At 39.6% G+C, this 18,881-nt stretch overlaps 1 long non-coding RNA gene across 1 annotated transcript; it reads right to left on the bottom strand.

Annotated features, from left to right (window-relative positions):
- Window positions 1-9,270: 9,270 nt before the first annotated feature.
- On the bottom strand, window positions 9,271-17,110 carry LOC142622265 (uncharacterized). Its single transcript, XR_012841882.1, has 2 exons — window positions 16,978-17,110; window positions 9,271-9,694 (listed from the first exon to the last, which is right to left on the bottom strand). It is a non-coding gene; the product is annotated as an uncharacterized LOC142622265 (long non-coding RNA).
- Between the last annotated feature and the right edge of the window lie 1,771 nt (window positions 17,111-18,881).

Consider the following 18,881-nt stretch of genomic DNA (forward strand, 5'->3'; position numbering starts at 1 on the left):
TCCAGCGGCGGTATCAACTAGACACTTAAATTTTCCCATCAGGGAGGGACGAAAGACTAAACTCTAAAAGGAAAAATGTCTACAAGGATAGCCGAGGAGAAGATCCGAGGAGAAAAGGTTAAGAAAAGAAGAATAAAAAACTTATGAATCTCAAGTGGTGCAAATTTCCACGGTTTTCTGTAGGTAAAGTATGTTTACTGATGTTTTGATGGGATTAGTCCTTGATGAATTAAATGAAGGGGTAGGTTCCCGAAGCGTCAAGGTGTGCGGAAAGCGGCCTCGAAATTATATTTGTCCCGCCCAAATTTTCGTGAAATAACGAGGACCGTTGGATGCCCATCTCACCGTTGAACGTGGGGGACAAGGTATAACTTATAGTAATAAATGCGCGCGTTTTTGAAAATAAAACCGCCAAGTGTCACCCTCCTGAACGCGGAACGGTTTTCACACGTTTGGTTATTTACAGAAAGTGTGGAGGAAGTGTTCGTTGGATCAAAACCCTATTTTTCTCCTCGGATGATGAAAAATAGAGTTTTTAGGGGCTATTGTGGGGAGTAAAAGGGCCCAAATGGGCATATGGGCCTTTGGGCTGTAACATGGAGGGCCGACCTGCTCTAGGATTAAACTCTATGAGTCGGCCCATACGCCGAGGGTCAGAGGATACAGCCGAAGACGAGCTTCTCCTCGGAAAAGCCCTAGAGAATTCAAAGTTTCATTATGAAGGTCAAAGCACAACACTGGAAAGACCAGTGGTTAAAAGGGGATATCCTGAATCTTCTAGATGCACCAGTATTAAAGAAAATATCAAGAATAAAGGCTGTCACCTCCGCATTAAAGGCTCTGCACCTACCTCCTTGACCGCATTAATGGGGAGGTGACCCCTGAACAGTGAGGTGGAAACTTCTAGTCACTGTTCAAAAAGTATCAGGGAAGGAAGTATAAAAGGGGGGTAAAGGCCAAAGAAAAGGGGGATCGGAAAACTAAGAAAGAAATTAAGAACTTGTAATCTTGAAGGATGAAAGAGAAATAATAAAGAAGTAGTCCTCAGCTCGAGTCCTAGGAGATCCATTTGTCATTATCGTTCGTTATTTACTTGTGTTTGCTTATAAAAGCCTGTTATCAAGCTCCCAGTACTTCTAACCTAGGTTTCAAGCCCACACTCTACAAATTTTATTGTTTAAGGCTCATTGGGCCTGAGTCCGTGATTGTCTTTGGGTCCAGGTGCAATTGTGCACTTACAGATATGATCTTAATACAAATAATGAATTTTTTAAAGAAATTACTAATTAATGAATAAAAAGCGTGACAGAATATATATCACAAGCCATGTAACTCAACTCTCATTTTTTGATATTTTCAACAGAAACATTTAGGATTCAAATTCTCCTTTTACCTATCTATAATGAATTATCAAATTCACTCGAATTACTTGACCCATGGACCTCTAAAAACATTCATATGGTTCTCGGAACTCATTATACATATAATATATATATATATATATATATATATATAAGTCATTATATATTTTTCCTTTCAAATTAATGAATAGTTTATAGGGATTTCTTTTTTCCTAGTAAATGTCACCTCAAAAGAATTCTTATAACTCGATCTTTTTAGAAAGGTAGATAAGATCTTATTGGGAATTCGCATGGAAATAATGCCTCAAATAACCCAATGACTGTATTTTATCCAGCACTTCTATTTTGCACAGATTAGATCAAACTATTATGGAATGCATAAGACACTACTAGCTAGGAATTACAAGAGGCATCACAAAACCCAATCCATGTATTACACAAAACCCACTTTATTCTTGATTTCTGTTCTCCACAAGAATGAATAAGCAAATCTAATGCATAATTTTCGCTGAACCATTGTGCTTCATATCTCATGGGCTTTAAGGTAGACAATTACGCTTATATGGGCTACATGCAGATCGAGGTGGCTTATAGAATGGGGGATTTGGCCTCCTATATATAGAATGGAAGACTTTTCGTTAGTGGCGGAGGAGGCGGATTTAATGGCACAGCTAGTGGCTTACAGTATGGCGGATCTTTACGACATTCTCGAACATGTGGATTACACTTACCTGAGATATGAAATAAAGTTATCAGAATATCATTAAATTCAAGAAATTAACAAGGAAAACATGGACTAGAACAAAGGGAACTAGAGTTCCATATATTGAAAATTTCAGAAAGTGAAAGTAACTGATGAGTAACTAGAATTTGGTTAGAATTTATCAACTACACACTAGTTCTTGGAGGTGAATAAAGATTATTATCTTTTTTAGGGAGAGTATAGATCATGTCACGTGGCCATCAAACTCGAAGGAGAAGTTTTATCCCCAAGGAGGCAAGGACACCTTTGTCCCGAAGGGTATATTTGTCCCGACGGGTATATTGATCCCGAAGGGTAAATTTGGCCCAATGGGTACATTAATTCCGAAGGAGACCTAGTACCCGAAGGGTAAATGGAACCGATGAACATTTTCAATCCAAAGGGTAAAAGGAGATAGAAGGGCAATCCAAACCTGAAGGGTAAAAAGAGTTAGAAAATTGTTTAGTTAAAATATTCCTTATCATTTGTATACCACATTATATTTTAATTATCAAAATACCACATATTTTTTTAATTTCTTATAAAATAAACACCGTTTAAAATAAAGAAAAAAAATAGACAAATGGTATTCTATAATGGATAGAACAGAGAGTGAAATACAAAAAGGGAAAGATGATTTCTATTCACTATTCATGTTACGTATATTTGGGGGCATATGCATTTGGTTATTACCTCTTTAGGGTTAATCTTTAGTGTTAATTAGATATATGATAGTGTTTTAAAAAAGAAGAATAATTTTGAATTGATATTTAAATATTAAACAAGAATACACTTAAATAAGCAATTTGAATTTGCTTTAAAAAATACCCAAAAGATATATATATATATATATATGTTAACGTATGTATTGTGGGCTTAGCCCAATTAGGTTACTTACTTGTATAGCATACATTGTACTACTTGTACTGCACTCATATTTGCTTGTACTGCACTCATATTTGCTTGTACAGCACTCATATTTGCTTGTACAGCACTCATGTGCCTCCTATATAAAGGCATTCATGTATATTATTTCAGTGTGAAATACAATACTATTGAATTCAGTATTTCTAACATGGTATCAGAGTCACTGCTCTGACCTTTGCTTAGCAATCTTGTCTTTATTGGTGTAACTCCATTCTTAATATTGCTTCCGCTATCACAACAACTGCCACAGCCTTTCGCCGTTGAACCTTCGAGTCTTCCAAACATCGTCCTCAGGTTCCAAACCTGTAGCAGCCGCCGATGAGGAGTTCGAACACTGCAAAGACCACTGCCTTTTCCGGCACCGCCGTGAATACTGCTCCGATAAATTTTCCGAAGGTACCACGAAGATCGTCTTGCTCCGATCTACCTGTTCGTGAAAACCTCACAGTCATCGGAGCCTCCACGTGCCCTCACGCGCCGCCCAAAGCTTCTGGATTGAAGATCATGCGCCCACGTGCCGCCACGCGCCAAAGCACTTCATCACGCGCCGCCACGCGCTGCCACGCGCTACCACGCCCTGCCAGGCGCCAGACCTGCTCCTGCTGACGTCAGCAGTAGGTGACGTCATCACTGGCACGTCATGGCTGACGTCATCTTCAATCGCGCTGCTAACGTCATCCGCCACGTCATCGTTGACCGTTGACCAACCATTGACCATTGACTTTTTTTTTTAGTTGACTTTTTGCAGCCCAGGTTTTTCCTTACTTAGTTTTTCGCGTAGATTTCATTTTTGTAGTCTGTTTTTGCATATTGTGCCTCTAAATGGATAAAAAGTATGTTTTTCTTCCTCGCCCCATCAATACTGTATTGGAAGGGACTAGGAATTACTTATCTTGGTCTCAAGCTATGCGCAGTTTTCTTAAGGGTCGTATGCTCTGGCATTATTGTACTGGTGCAATCACTATTCCTGTGAAGGGAGCAAGCGAAGAAGATACTGCCTTCCTCGGTCGCATGATTGAATGGGATAGTCACAATCACATGATCCTCACATGGATTCGAAACACTTCCATTCCCTCCATCTCTAATTTGCTGGGCAGCTTTGATGATGCGAAATCAGCATGGGATATGTTGGCCAAAAGATACTCTACTACTCACGGATCCATGAAATATCAGTTAGTGGTTGACTTGCATCAACTTAGGCAAGAACCGGGGCAGTCCATCAATGACTACTATGATCAGCTTCGCTTCATTTAGGACCAAATTGACCTTTCTGATCCAACTTGGGCATGCTCAACAGATGCTCAACAATATGCTGCTATTAGAGATGAATTCCGTCTCTATGAGTTCCTGATGTCACTCCACAAGGATTATGAGCCCATTCGAGGTCAGCTTCTTAATCGTAGTCCTCCTCCCTTTCTTAATACTGCTGTGAACGAGTTAGTAAGAGAAGAAGCTCGCCTCGCAACTCTTCAAGCCCAGAATAAGCTTAATGTTCTGGCCCTTACTCCTTCTGCTCTACCTATAGAGCAACCTCAGCACTCAGGTGATCCTTCTGGCTCTAGCAATCGTCGCAGACAGACCAACAAAAAATTCTGCAACTATTGCAAGCATCCTGGCCACACTATTGAGACTTGTTACCGTCGCAACAAATCCACTGCTGCAGTTGCAAATACTGAGTCTATTCCGCCAATACCTCCCATTTCAGCTGAGTCCCAGTCTTCTGGATCCACTATCAACCTCTCACCCACTAAACTACAGGAGATCATAGCTCAGGCTGTTCGTATGGCTGGTAATGCATCTTTTTTTACTGCTCTCTCAGTTTTACCTGGTAAGTCTCAAACTTGGCTTTTTGATTCTGCCTGTTACAATCACATGACACCTCACTCGTCCTTATTCTCCAAACTTAACCCTGCTCCACATCCCCTAAATATTCACATAGCTGATGGTTCCACCATGCATGGGAATAATCTAGGTTTTGTTTTGACCTCTAGCCTCTCTGTTCCTAGGGTCTACCATGTTCCTGATCTATCCTATAATTTGTGTTATGTGGGACAATTAGCAGAATTAGGTTATTGCCTTATTTTTTACTATTCTGGGTGTATTGTACAGGATCCAAGGACAAGACAAGAGCTTGAGACCAGCCCTAGAGTTGGGTGTATGTTTCCCGTAGACAATCTTCATCTTCCACCTGTTGCTCCGGTGTCTGTTACTGCTGCTGCCACTGCGGTGTCTTCTTTACCCTCTCTCTCACTCGGGCACTCTCGTCTTGGTCATGCATCCTCTTCTCGGGTACAACAGTTAGCTTCTAAGGGTCTGTTAGGTTCTGTGTCCAAAGACAATTTTGATTGTACTTCATGCTAGTTAGGAAAACAGCCAGCTTTACCTTTTAATAATAGTGATTCTATTTCTAATAGTATTTTTGAGTTAATTCATTCGGATGTTTGGGGACCTTCTCCTGTTGCTAGTATTGGTGGATCTCGTTATTTTGTTGTTTTTATCGATGATTATTCTCGTTACAGTTGGATATTTCCTATGAAATCTCGTTCTGAAATTTTGCCAATATATAGTAACTTTGTAAAAATGGTTAAAACCCAATTCTCCAAAAGAATCAAAATTTTTCGTTCTGATAATGCTCTTGAATATACTCAATATGCTTTTCAAGCTCTATTACACTCTTATGGCACTGTACATCATCTAACATGTCCAGGTACCTCTCAGCAAAATGGTCGAGCTGAACGAAAACTTCGTCATATTCTTAACACTGTTCGTGCTCTTCTTCTATCTACCAAGGTTCCTCCCCCATTCTGGGGTGAAGCTGCTCTTCATGCTGTTCACACTATTAACCGCATCCCAAGCACTGTCATCCATAATCAAACTCCGTATGAGTGCCTTTTTGGGTCACCCCCTAACTATCATCACCTTCGCTCCTTTGGATCTGCTTGTTTTGTTCTTCTTCAGCCTCATAAGCACAACAAACTTGAGCCTCGATCTAGACTTTGTTGTTTCCTTAGTTATGGCGAAACACAAAAGGGGTATCGATGTTATGATCCTGTCTCTCATCGTCTTCGTGTTTCTCGTAATGTTGTCTTTTGGGAACACCGTTTGTTTGTTGAACTCTCTCATTTTCGTTCTTCCCTCACTACCTCATCTGTACTTGATGTCTTTCCAGAGGAGTCTCATGCTCCTTCTCCTAATCCTTTTGAACCTCCTTTGGACTTCTCTATTCAACCTCCAGATCCTTTTGATGCCTATTATGGACAGATCGAAGATGAACAGATTGATGACGAGCTACCCCACCTTGCACCTGGGTCCCCCGCTCCTGCTCCGCCTGAAGATCCTCCACAAGACCTTTCACCTCCACTAGACATTCCCCCTCGTCACTCAACCCGGGTAAGATCCATTCCTACACATTTACTTGATTATCATTGTTACACTGCACTTGCTACACTCCACGAGCCTCAAACCTATCGTGAGGCCTCCACTGACCCTTTATGGCAGATTGCAATGAAAGAGGAACTTGATGCATTAACCAAAAACCATAAGTGGGACCTGGTTACTCTCCCTCCTGGACAGTTTGTGGTTGGTTATAAGTGGATCTACAAGATTAAGACTCGCTCAGATGGGTTCATTGAGCGCTATAAGGCTCTTCTTGTTGCAAAAGGCTTTACACAGGAGTATGGGATTAATTATGAAAAGACCTTTGCTCCAGTTGCTCGCATCTCATCTGTTCGTGCCCTCTTGGCTGTTGCTGCTGCTAGAAAATTGGATCTTTTTCAGATGGATGTTAAAAATGCATTCCTTAATGAGGATTTGAGTGAAGAAGTTTACATGCAACCTCCTCCAGGTCTCTCCATTGAATCAAACAAGGTTTGTCGCCTTCAACGTGCACTGTATGGTCTTAAACAAGCTCCTCGAGCCTGGTTTGCAAAATTTAGCTCTACCATCTTTTGCTTGGGTTACACTGCCAGTCCTTATGATGCTGCCTTATTTCTTCATCGTACTAATAAAGGCACCATTTTACTTCTCCTCTATGTGGATGATATGATCATAACTGGTGATGACCTTAGTGGCATACAAGAACTCAAGGATTTTCTCAGTCAGCAGTTTGAGATGAAAGATCTTGGACATCTTAGCTATTTCTTGGGTCTTGAAATCACGCGTTCCTCAGATGGTCTTTATATTACTCAAGCCAAGTATGCCTCTGACCTTTTCTCTCGTGCTAGACTCACTGACAGCAAGACTGTTGACACCCCAGTTGATCTTAATGCGCATCTGACTCCCTCGGGGGGGAAACCATTGTCTAATCCTTCTCTTTACAGACGATTGGTTGGCAGCCTAGTCTATCTCACAGTCACTCGTCCAGACATTTCCTATGCTGTTCATCAGGTCAGCCAGTATCTGTCTGCTCCACGGTCGACTCACTATGCTGTTGTTCTACGCATTCTTCGATACTTAAAGGGCACTCTCTTCCATGACCTTTTCTACTCAGCTCAGTCTCCTCTTGTACTCCATGCATTCTCTGATGCTGATTGGGCAGGAGATCCCACTGATCGTAGGTCCACCACTGGCTATTGTTTTCTCCTTGGCTCTTCCTTGATTTCTTGGCGAAGTAAGAAACAAACCTTTGTGGCCCGCTCCAGTATTGAAGCAGAATATCATGCTCTTGCTGATACCACATCTGAGCTCCTTGGTTACGATGGCTTCTTAAGGACTTAGGTGTGTCTACATCCTCTGCTACTCCTCTTTACTGTGATAATCAGAGTGACATTCACATTGCTCACAATGATGTCTTCCATGAACGGACTAAACATATCGAGATTGATTGTCATTTCATCCGTTATCATCTTGTTCATGGTGCTCTCAAGCTCTTCTCCGTCTCCTCCAAAGATCAACTTGCAGACATCTTCACCAAGTCTCATCCTAAGGGACGCCTTCGTGATTTAGTTGACAACCTCAAGCTGGTCTCCCATCCACCTTGAGGTTGAGAGGGGCTATTAACGTATGTATTGTGGACTTAGCCCAATTAGGTTACTTACTTGTATAGCACACATTATACTACTTGTACTGCACTCATATTTGCTTATACAGCACTCATATGCCTCCTATATAAAGGCACTCATGTATATTATTTCAGTGTGAAATACAATACTATTGAATTAAGTATTTCTAACAATATATATATATATATATATATATATATATATATATATTAAAAAAAAAAAAAAAAACCAACAAACCGACAACTAAGATCAATGTAGGAAAGAGAAAAATCGAGATCCACGATTGCTACAGAATGCAATGGTATAAGATTTTTTTTTTTTGGAATTTATTGCACTTTGAAAAGTCAATCTAAGTAGACTAATAATAGATAGAAAAAACTAACACCGTCATCCATCATCCACTAGTAATTGACTCTAAGTCTACACTAAGTCCAAAAACATTTGGCCACCATTCTTTTTCTACTTGACAATGACCTATGCTCACTTACATAAAGTATGCATGTTACATTGTCGGCCTTTAATCTTCAAAAATGAAACAAAAAATATTATGCGTAACTATAACTAATAAAAATTTTGTACTACTAGTCAAACTCGGACAGCTTCAAATTTTACAATGTGTGTGCAAGCCAAACGCAATGAGTAAGTTTAAAAACATGTACACCAAAATCCACAATATACTTAAGTCTTAACTTGTAATTGATGGACCTAGTTTTTTTTTTTCAACAACTACCTATTGTAGTCTCATGTGTAAGCGATAAAATTCGATAACAAGTTGACACTTAAGCATATTGTGAAACAAAGTTTTTTTGGGTGTTAGTAAATGAAGCTATATATTTGGTTAACTTAGAATTTAATGCATTTTATTGATCTATCTAAAAATAATTAGACAGTCAAAATAAAAGTTATTATTGTTTGTAACAAAAAATTTACTATTATTATTATTATTTGTAACAAGACAGTCAAAATAATAAGACAAAAGACACATGCAGTAGTTAAGGTTAGGTGTATGTGTTTGTAATATAATTGTCATATGTATTTCTCCAAATTAAAATAAGGTTTAAATCTTCACTTGAGTGAGTTTTAAAGTCAATTTTACTCATCCTCATGCAATAATGTCGAAAGCATTTCCATGTATATTTCTTCCAAGAACTCTGGACTAAAAAATAAATCATATAACTTGAACTTTTTCAGAACTCTTGTTGATGATGCATAATTAGAATTCGCACAGAAGTCCCTCATATAAGCCAACAGACAAACATTAGTCAACTTTTTATTTTGGATACATTTACAATAGACTATTATGGAGTGCATAATACATAAGAGTAGAATTTATGAGAGACATTACAAACCCCCCCAACCATATATGATATTATCGCATAAAGCCCACTTTATTCTTAATTAATACTGCCCTCCACGATAATAAGCAACCTAATACTTGATTATTGTTAAACCGTGGTGCTTCGTTTGTTAAGGGGTTGGAGGTGCGCAACGTCTATATGGGGTACGAGTACATCCAGATGGCGGAGTTGGCTTCCTATAGGGTGGACCTGGCGTTGGCGGAGTTGGTGGCTTCAAAGGCGGAGATGGTGGCTTCAAGGGTGGAGATTGAGGCAGCGGCGGTGACGAGATACATCTTCCATAAGGAATTCCCCTACCACACTTACCTGAGATATGAAATAAAGTTATCAGAATATGAACTAATTGAAGAAACTAACTTGGAAAACATAGGCCATAACAATTGCAGCTCTTGTTCCATATATTGGAAGTCTCTAAATGTGAAAATACCAAATAAATAACTCGTATTGATTAGAATTTATCAGAAAAACACTAGCTTTTAGAGGTGAATAAGTGATTATCTTTTAGACCTTTAATAGGAGAAAGCTTATTTCAATATATTAAAAAAAAAAAAAAAAAAGGAATAATTAATCCTAGACCAACTATTTGAAACAAGCATATATTCAAAATATTTTTCAACATTAATAAGCAATTGTTAGTATGTAAAAATTTTAATCATTGAACTGCTTTCTGTAAATAAAATCAAAAGCGTGTATGCAGAGCCAAGTTTGGCCCGGTCGGATTGTAAGTTACTGTTTATCATATAATCAAGTTGGTCGGCACTGCCGCCATAGTTATCCAGATTATTTTGGCATTATAATTATTTTGAATTATTTTCATGGATATATCTCCCATACCCCATATTTTGTTTTACATCTATTTCATGATAACTCTTCCATTCCCTTTTATTTATTTCTTCGTCTGCTATTACTTCATTATTTTCTATTACATCTGTAAATGGTAGGCTGAGCCTCCTTCTAACCGTTCCATTTGTCATTCTGTGATTATTTGTTCAGATTAACCTTTGCTTCCTCTGTTATCTCTATTCTTCCTATTTTTGTGTTTAGCCCAAAAGTTTGTTGCAGATCTATATTCCTGTGAGATTTGTTACCGAAATCTGTGGTGTTCTCTGTTCTTTAAAGAGGCCGAAAATCTTCCTAGGTTTGGTTTGGTCAGCCCGTTGAAGCCGAGAGAAGGCGTGTTAGGGTGGTCCCCATTTTGGAGGAGAGTCCGGCGGAAAGGAGTTCACAGATCAGGTGTCTATCCCATAGTTGTATAAATTTGCTTCAGATCTAAAGGTTTGATCCAGAAGTTTGAGGATAAAAGTGACTAGGTTGTAATCGTTGATTTAAACTTGTAACCCCAGAATCATGAATAGGTTGTTTAGAAGTTACTCTTCCACCAGCAGTAGATGTTCCCAACCCACATCTATACCAGATATCCCAGCAGACGTAGGAGCAATTAATTCAGAAACTTATGAGCTATCTGATCTAGATCTAGACATAGGAGATTGGAATATCCCAAAGGTTTCTACCAGCCAATTCTATAAGTCTTCATGGTCTTTGAAAACAGCTTTCAAAACAGACTACCATGTCAAGACCATAGAACAAGTCTATGGAATCAACAAGGAGTACGAAACGTGCTACTTGTTATCCCCTTCAGCTATCCAGAAACATAAAGACAAAGGACATAACTTCCTACACATAGGATTAGTCCAAGTTGGAGTGAAACCACTCACCAGAAGAGGTTTGAACAGCTCAATCCTCATGGCCCTTAGAGACGCTCGTCACATCAGATTCGATGACAGCCTCCTAGGAACCATAGAAACCAGTCTTAGTAACGGACCCATCCATTTTAACTGTTTCCCAGATTTTAGCATCTTTCTCCATGACAGCACAGTTATCAAAGCTCTCACACTCAATATCAAGACCCATGGAACCCTTATGACACAGGAAACCAGTCAGATAGCCTTGATATACAGAGTTTACTACAAGTGCATGAGAACGAACATGAATGTTGGAGCACTTGATAGGAGACAAAAAGGTGAGACAACCCTCATCCAGACCACTGACCCTAGCGCCAAAATTAGGATTCCTAGAACCCTTAAATGGTCTGAAATCACTTTCCCAGCCAATTGGACTTTAGAGAATGAGAACCATACTCTACAGATCCAAAACCCAGCCCAGAATCCAGATTTAGAATTTGTCCAACAGCTAGCCGACGGCACGGTTAGGTTAAGTTTCGACAGATCTAGGCTTAGCACTCCTCTAGATTATGAGTGTAGGCAACCTCTGGACACATCACGGTTTAGATCCCCAACCGATCTACACCAGCCCCGTAGGCAGTCACCTATCTACCTTAGAGATAGACCTGTATCCCAGTGTAGCTCAACCAGACCTCTAGGATCACCTTTCCCTACGTCCAAAAGAGATTTAGGTGTTCAACTTCAGGGAGTTAGAACCAATTCCCAACTCACCACACCTTGCTACACAGCCAAACAGGATTCGATTGTCAATGAGGAAGACGATCGCGAGCAATCCCCCCATCCCCATCTGGAACTGATATGGAACAGCCTCTAGATCAGCAAGAGGAATCTCTGAATATCTTAGTGTTAAACAGAGAGTTCGTTCCTGACCTAGAAGAATTAGGAAAGGAGTTTAGTTCTGAGGAAAACAGGACTAAGAGAGAAGCCTACAAAGCCAATTATACCAGAGATCAAAAAGAAAAAGTATTTGAAGCATGGACGGCATTCATGAGGGAAATATCCCGTAATGTCCCCTTTTTCATATACTTCGAAAGGTATTTTGGCCAACACAAGCAATTTTGTGTCCTTACCAGAACCTGGAACACAGAAGGACCCAATGCAACCAAAGATATGGTTGGCAATCCAACTCCTAAGCAGCCTCTAGTCAAGTCTCCTGCTACCAACTTTAGTTACCCTAAGGACAAATCAGCCTTAGACATAGTTGCCCAGAAACTTGAAGAGCTAGCAAAGAAACCAGCCGTTCCCTTACCAAAGTGTACCAGTCATCTCAAAATGTTAAAAATCCGTACAGCCTCTAGCAGTTCCTCCTCTGACACAGATGATGAAACCCTAGAAGCCAAATGGAAACGCTTGAGATTAAAAAGACCTGAAAGGCGTGCTAGCAGAGCTCATCGACCTATTTCCAAAGCCTACAGAGAAAGTAAGAAAAATAAGCCTGGAAAATGTTATGGTTGCGGCAAACGCGACCACTTCCAGAGAGATTGCAGCACCAAAACCTCTCACCAAAACCTCCTTCAAGAGCCTAGCCCTAACCAACAGCTTTCGGTACAGGAACCAAGTAAAACTAAACCCAGTAACCATCAACCCAAGATAGATTTGGACCAATCCCACAATAGGTTTGTCCTGTCTAAGAAAGAAGTTAAGATCAACGACCTTCAAAAAGAGACCAAGGAAACCAAGTGTGAAATTAAGACCTTAAAGCAGAATCTTAAAGCCCTCCAGGAAACTCAACCCTTAGAAAGCACTTCTCATCAAGGCAATGAGGAAAGTTCCTCAGATGATGAAGTTGGTCATATAGTTAACCCTACAGCTGATCTCATCTATGAACCCAGCAACAAATTGTTCTTAGATGCTATCACTAGGATTAACTTCCATAAATGGCATTCCAAAGTCAGGATTGTCGTTAGCAAAGATTTTGAATTCGAGGTCATAGCCTTAATTGATTCAGGTGCTGATCTCAACTGCATCCAAGAAGGAATCATTCCCTCCAAATACTTTAAAAAATCTAGGGAACGATTAACATCCGCAAGTGGCGGAAAAATGCAGATTGAATTCAAACTGCCTAAAGCCCATGTTTGCCAAGATAACATGTGTTTTAAAACCACATTTGTTCTTGTCAAAAACATGACAGACAAGGTCATCTTAGGAAATCCCTTCCTTTGCATCCTTTACCCTTTCACAGCAGATAGTAAAGGAATCACTACCCAACCTTTTGGCCAAACCATTAAGTTTAAATTTATCAGTGGACCAGTGCCTAGAAACATTAGCACCATCCAAGCTGGCATCATCTCCAAAACCTTAAACCTAATTAGTGCCAAGACCATACATCTTAAGTACCTCCAAGAAAAAATCAGATACAAGAAAGTTGAGGACCAACTAGCTTGTAAAACCCTCCAAGAAGAGATCAGAAAGTTTGAAGAAAAACTTAGGCAGGAAGTCTGCTCTGATCTACCCACAGCTTTTTGGCATAGAAAGAGACACGAGGTAGCTCTCCCATATGTCAAAGATTTCAATGAAAAGGATATCCCTACCAAAGCTCGACCTATCCAAATGAACCAGGAACTTATGAATACCTGTAAAGCTGAGATAGAGGACCTCCTTAAAAAAGGAATTATCAGGAAATCTAGATCACCATGGTCTTGTCCAGCCTTTTATGTACAGAAAAATGCTGAGATAGAGAGAGGTGTCCCTAGGTTAGTTATCAACTACAAGCCCCTCAACAAAGTCTTAGAATGGGTAAGGTACCCAATTCCCAACAAAAAAGACTTAGTTAACAGGCTTAGCAAAGCAGTTGTTTTCAGCAAGTTTGATATGAAGAGTGGATTTTGGCAAATACAAATCAGAGAGCCTGATAGGTATAAAACAGCCTTCACCACACCCTTTGGCCATTACGAATGGAATGTGATGCCCTTTGGTCTCAAAAATGCACCGTCTGAATTCCAAAATATCATGAATGAGATTTTTAATCCATTCTCCAGCCATGCCATTGTGTACATTGATGATGTACTCATTTTTTCAGAATCTTTGGAACAACATCAGAAGCACTTAAGAGCATTCCTCCATACCATCAAACTCAATGGTCTTGTTGTTTCAGCACCCAAGATCAAACTTTTCCAAACTAGAGTTCGTTTCTTAGGTTTTGAGATTCATCATGGTGTTATCAAACCTATAGACAGAGCTATCCAGTTTGCTGATAAGTTTCCAGATGAAATCCTAGATAAAACCCAGCTTCAGAGATTTCTAGGTTCTCTCAATTACATTTCTGATTTCTATCAAAATCTCAGGCAACAATGCAAACTCCTTTTTGATAGACTTCGAACCAATCCCTACCCATGGACTCCAGCTCATACCACAGTGGTTCAACATATCAAACAATATGTCAGAACCCTTCCTTGTTTAGGAATTCCTTCTGACAACTCATTCAAGATTGTCCATACTGATGCCTCAAACATAGGTTATGGTGGCATCCTCCTCCAGTGTATTAATCCCAATTCCCCTGAACAAATAGTTTGTTTCCATTCGGGAATATGGACTCCTGCTCAAATTAACTATAGTACTATCAAAAAAGAAATATTATCTATAGTACTATGCATTTCAAAGTTCCAAAGTGATCTTTTAAATCAAAAATTTTTAATCAGAATTGATTGTAAATCAGCAAAACATGTTTTGGAAAAAGATGTTCAAAACATTGCATCAAAACAGATTTTTGCACGATGGCAAGCCATCCTTTCAATTTTTGACTTTGATGTAGAATTCATTGAAGAAAGCCAGAACAGCATCCCTGATTTCCTAACCCGTGAATTTTTGCAGAGTCACAGCCAAGATGTCCGGGAAGAAACCCGTACAACTGTCCCAACCCCCTAAAATCTCTAAACAGCAAAACCCTGTTGGTTCTAGCCAATCACAAACCATAGGAAAGATTGTCCCAATCACCCCCAGCCAAATTGTCCCAACATCCCAAGCAAGAAACCCCAGACAGAATAACCCTGCTTCACCATCAAACATTGCCAATCGATATTTGGTTTCAACAATTCCAAAACCAAATTATGAAAGGCCGCCTCATGGTCAGCCCAGTTACAGCTCAGCCCTAGCCTCCCCAGCACCCAAAACAATCAATCCTTATCAGATAGAAGAACAATTTAGCCCTATCCAAACTCAAAAGCCTTCTTTCTATCCAACCCAAAGAGGAGGACAATCCTCTTATGTCAAGAAGACCTTTACCCAGCATATCTCTTATATTGAACCTCACTTAGTTCATTTAACAGATCCCCTAGCCTTAGCCATGGAAGTATTGCCACCAAACTGGCATTTCCTACCCAAGCATCCGGAGAAAAATATCCAGTTCTATAAGAGCATCCTCTCTCAGGAAAAATCTGCTCAAATAGAAAACATCTACAGCAAAGGGGACCCCCCAATAGTCCTCTATCACAAGTTCATCATCACCGGTTTTATTAGTAGTAAAGAATGGGGACAGCATCCTTCCCTGTTAAGGATCCTCAAAAACTACAGATCTCCATCAGGCTCAGTACTCCATTACAGCTATTATGATTACATGGATGCTTTTGAAAAAGTACTCTTCTTCCAGAACCAGAAATTTAATCATTCATGGTTCTTAATGTTCAGCAAAGATTTTGATAGCCAAACCCCCTCTTGGTTCCTTAAATGGTGGGAAATGTTTGGATCCATCCCTCAAATCTTCCCAGAACCATTACAAGATGCTTTGAGATACTTTGATTCAAGGTGCAGCTCCTCTAAGCACAGATCCCAGTTCCCAATAATCCTGGTCTTCTCCCAGAGGTACAAGGTCCATTGGATCAGCATGTGGAAATACACAATTGGTAGCAACCTCTTAAACCGAGAATTCTCAGTTAAATGGTGGGACAGTCTCAGGATTAATCCAATCATCAGCCAGGTTTACAAGGATTATCCTCCCCCAGTTCAGAAACCCATTGCCCACAGGACAAGATCTCAGTCTAGCCTAGATTCCGTCCAGCTCGCCGGAAAGTCTAGCAAAGAGTTAAAAGAATTAGCCCAGCAACTCATAGCTCATTCCCAGCAGCTAGAGTCAGAAGAACAGATCTCTCCTACTGCCTCTGAAGGGTCAGTCAACCACAGTCCAATTGACCTTTTCAAGATTCCCAAGATCCTTACAGCGGGTATAATCTGGACAGCGATTAAAAGCATCCTGACTCAGCAACTCAGGATAAAAGATCACAATCCGGTTACTATTCAAAATCAGCACCAGCCACTGATATGAACAGTACCCACATCATAAACAGTACCCACACCCAGCAGATTCCCCGACAGATTACTATTTCAACAGTGTCCGAATCCAGAAAAGCAAGGGGACAAAGCACTGTAGCATGAACAGTGAAAGTTTTTACTGTTCACAGACACAATCATTCCGAATTACTATTGCTTTCGGTGGAAACAGCTTTCACCTCAGTAAAAACAATTTACCCTCCGGATTTTCAGCAATCATCCAGCAGCATCCAAGGCCTCATCCAGCCTATATAAGGAAGCCATTTCTCCATTCTGAGGCAGGTCCAATTTTGTGAGAAAACAAGGTTCAGTCTTGAGAGCAACTCCAAAATTCCCTCCTCTTCCAGCCAAGAGTTTAATTTTCAGTTGTAATCCAGTGACTCAGTCATTGTAATCATATAGCCTCAGCCGGCTTTCATTTGTATTTTTTCTTTTACCTTCCGCACACTGGCCTCAACCGGCCTTAGCCTGTAACTTACCCCCTTATATATATATATATATATATATATATATATATATATATGCTGCATATTAAATTTAAAATATAACTGTCTACAAGAAACTACTTCTCTCATCACCACGTACGTATTGGCCCTATTGGAAATTCTCTAGCTGCGTTTGAAGAAGGAATGAAAAATGTGGAAGTGAGGAGAAGGCAGACAATTAGAATGGCCTTCATTTTGAGAGTTTGGGGTGCTAAACTTCTCTACCCTGATCTTATTTATAGAGGAGCACATGTAATGGACGATCAAACTCACTAGAACAAGCTAAGACAAAATCAAGTGGGACATAATTGAAAAGTATTACACCAAAAAGAAGACTTCAGAAATAGTTGGCTATCTAGAAGACTTAAAACTTTGATTAGGTTACTGTTTTCTCTATGTTTGTTTTTTTTCCTTTTTTTTTTTTTTTTTTTTGTGGGGTGAAAACAATTGAAATGAGTTGCCTTTAATAATCTTGTTACGTGGAATCTTTAGTTTATGAAATCTTATCATGATTTCATTAAGGACAAAATTGGTTGTAACCTAAGACTACAACTTTACTCAATAAAATAAACATTATTACATATTTTGATAATCTAACCATTAAATTGCATGTTCTTTACACTCTTAATACACATGTCAAATTTTGTGTGAATTTTATATTATATACTATATGATCTACAAACTTATGTTTTATGTATAATTTTAAACTACAAAAACTGGCAATATAAATAATTTATTGATGGCATAGCTATTAATTTTTAATTTTTTATAAATTTTGCAAGTATGGAGAATATAAGAAAAATATGTAATCTAATGGTGGAATTCTTAAAATTCACCTCCAATAAGAAGATATTGATTAAGGTTGTAGCATAGGCTACAACCTTACTCAATAAAATAAACATTACTATATATTTTGAAAATCTAACTGTTGAATTACATATTTCTTTACCCCTTGAGATATGAACACAAAGAACATGCAATCTAACCAAGGCACTTGTGTGTGGCTTGGACAAGTGCCTTCGTTCATTCATCCATCCCGTAGGTACAAAGACTTAGATCTTTTACCAAGGTACTCGTTGGTGGCTTGGTTCGTTCATCCGTCCCCCCTGTAAGTAGGAAGACTTAGATTTTTGACCAAGGCACTCATAGGTGGCTTGGTTCGTCCGTCAACTCCATAGGTAGGAAGACTTAGGTTTTTTTACCAAGACACTTGTTGGTGGCTTGGTCCATCTGTCCATCCCCTCTATAGGTAGGAAGACTTAGATTTTTTACGAAGACACTCGTGGGTGGCTTGGTTTGTCCATCCATCCCGTAGGTAGGAAGACTTAGATTTTTTTTTTTTTTCCCTTTCTCTTCATGTAGTCATGTGATAATTTCTAGATAATGATGCCTTTATTGAATTAGGAAAAATACATGGAACAATAGATTAGGTGTTGGACGGACACTCTATAGTTTCCTTAGAAAAACTAAAAGTGTAACTTAAAACATAGTTTGTAGTTGGTGAACTACTAGTAATACTTCCTCAGGTGCTCGGCGTTCTATGGGCGATGTAGCCTTCGTCTTCCTTTACTGTGAGCTCGGTGACAAAGTCATCCAAGGCTGGGGCTATAATGGTTGTTCTTGGACGGTACTATATGTTGAACTCACTTAATTTTCTTACCCATAAGACTAGTCATCCGGCTGCTTCTGGATGGTTCATTGTCTTTCGCAAGGGCATGTCTGTCTAGACCACTATTGCCTTCTACAAGGGCTTGTCCATTCGAATGGGGGTAGTCCTATCTTTCCCTTTTCTTTTTCTTGGCGCCTTGGGCTTTCATGGAGGCTTCGACATTCATGTACTTGGTGGCTTTGTATAGCATCTCTATCATCATCTTTAGGCCATTCTTGTAGACGAAGAAGAGGAATTCTAAGGAGCATAGCCTGTTGGTGAAGCTTGTGACGAACACCTTGTCATCGGCTTTGTCAATCAAGAGGGCTTCCTTGTTGAATCGAGCCACATAGGAC

This window comes from Castanea sativa, chromosome 1, assembly GCF_040712315.1.
Source record: "Castanea sativa cultivar Marrone di Chiusa Pesio chromosome 1, ASM4071231v1".
NCBI lineage: Eukaryota > Viridiplantae > Streptophyta > Magnoliopsida > Fagales > Fagaceae > Castanea > Castanea sativa.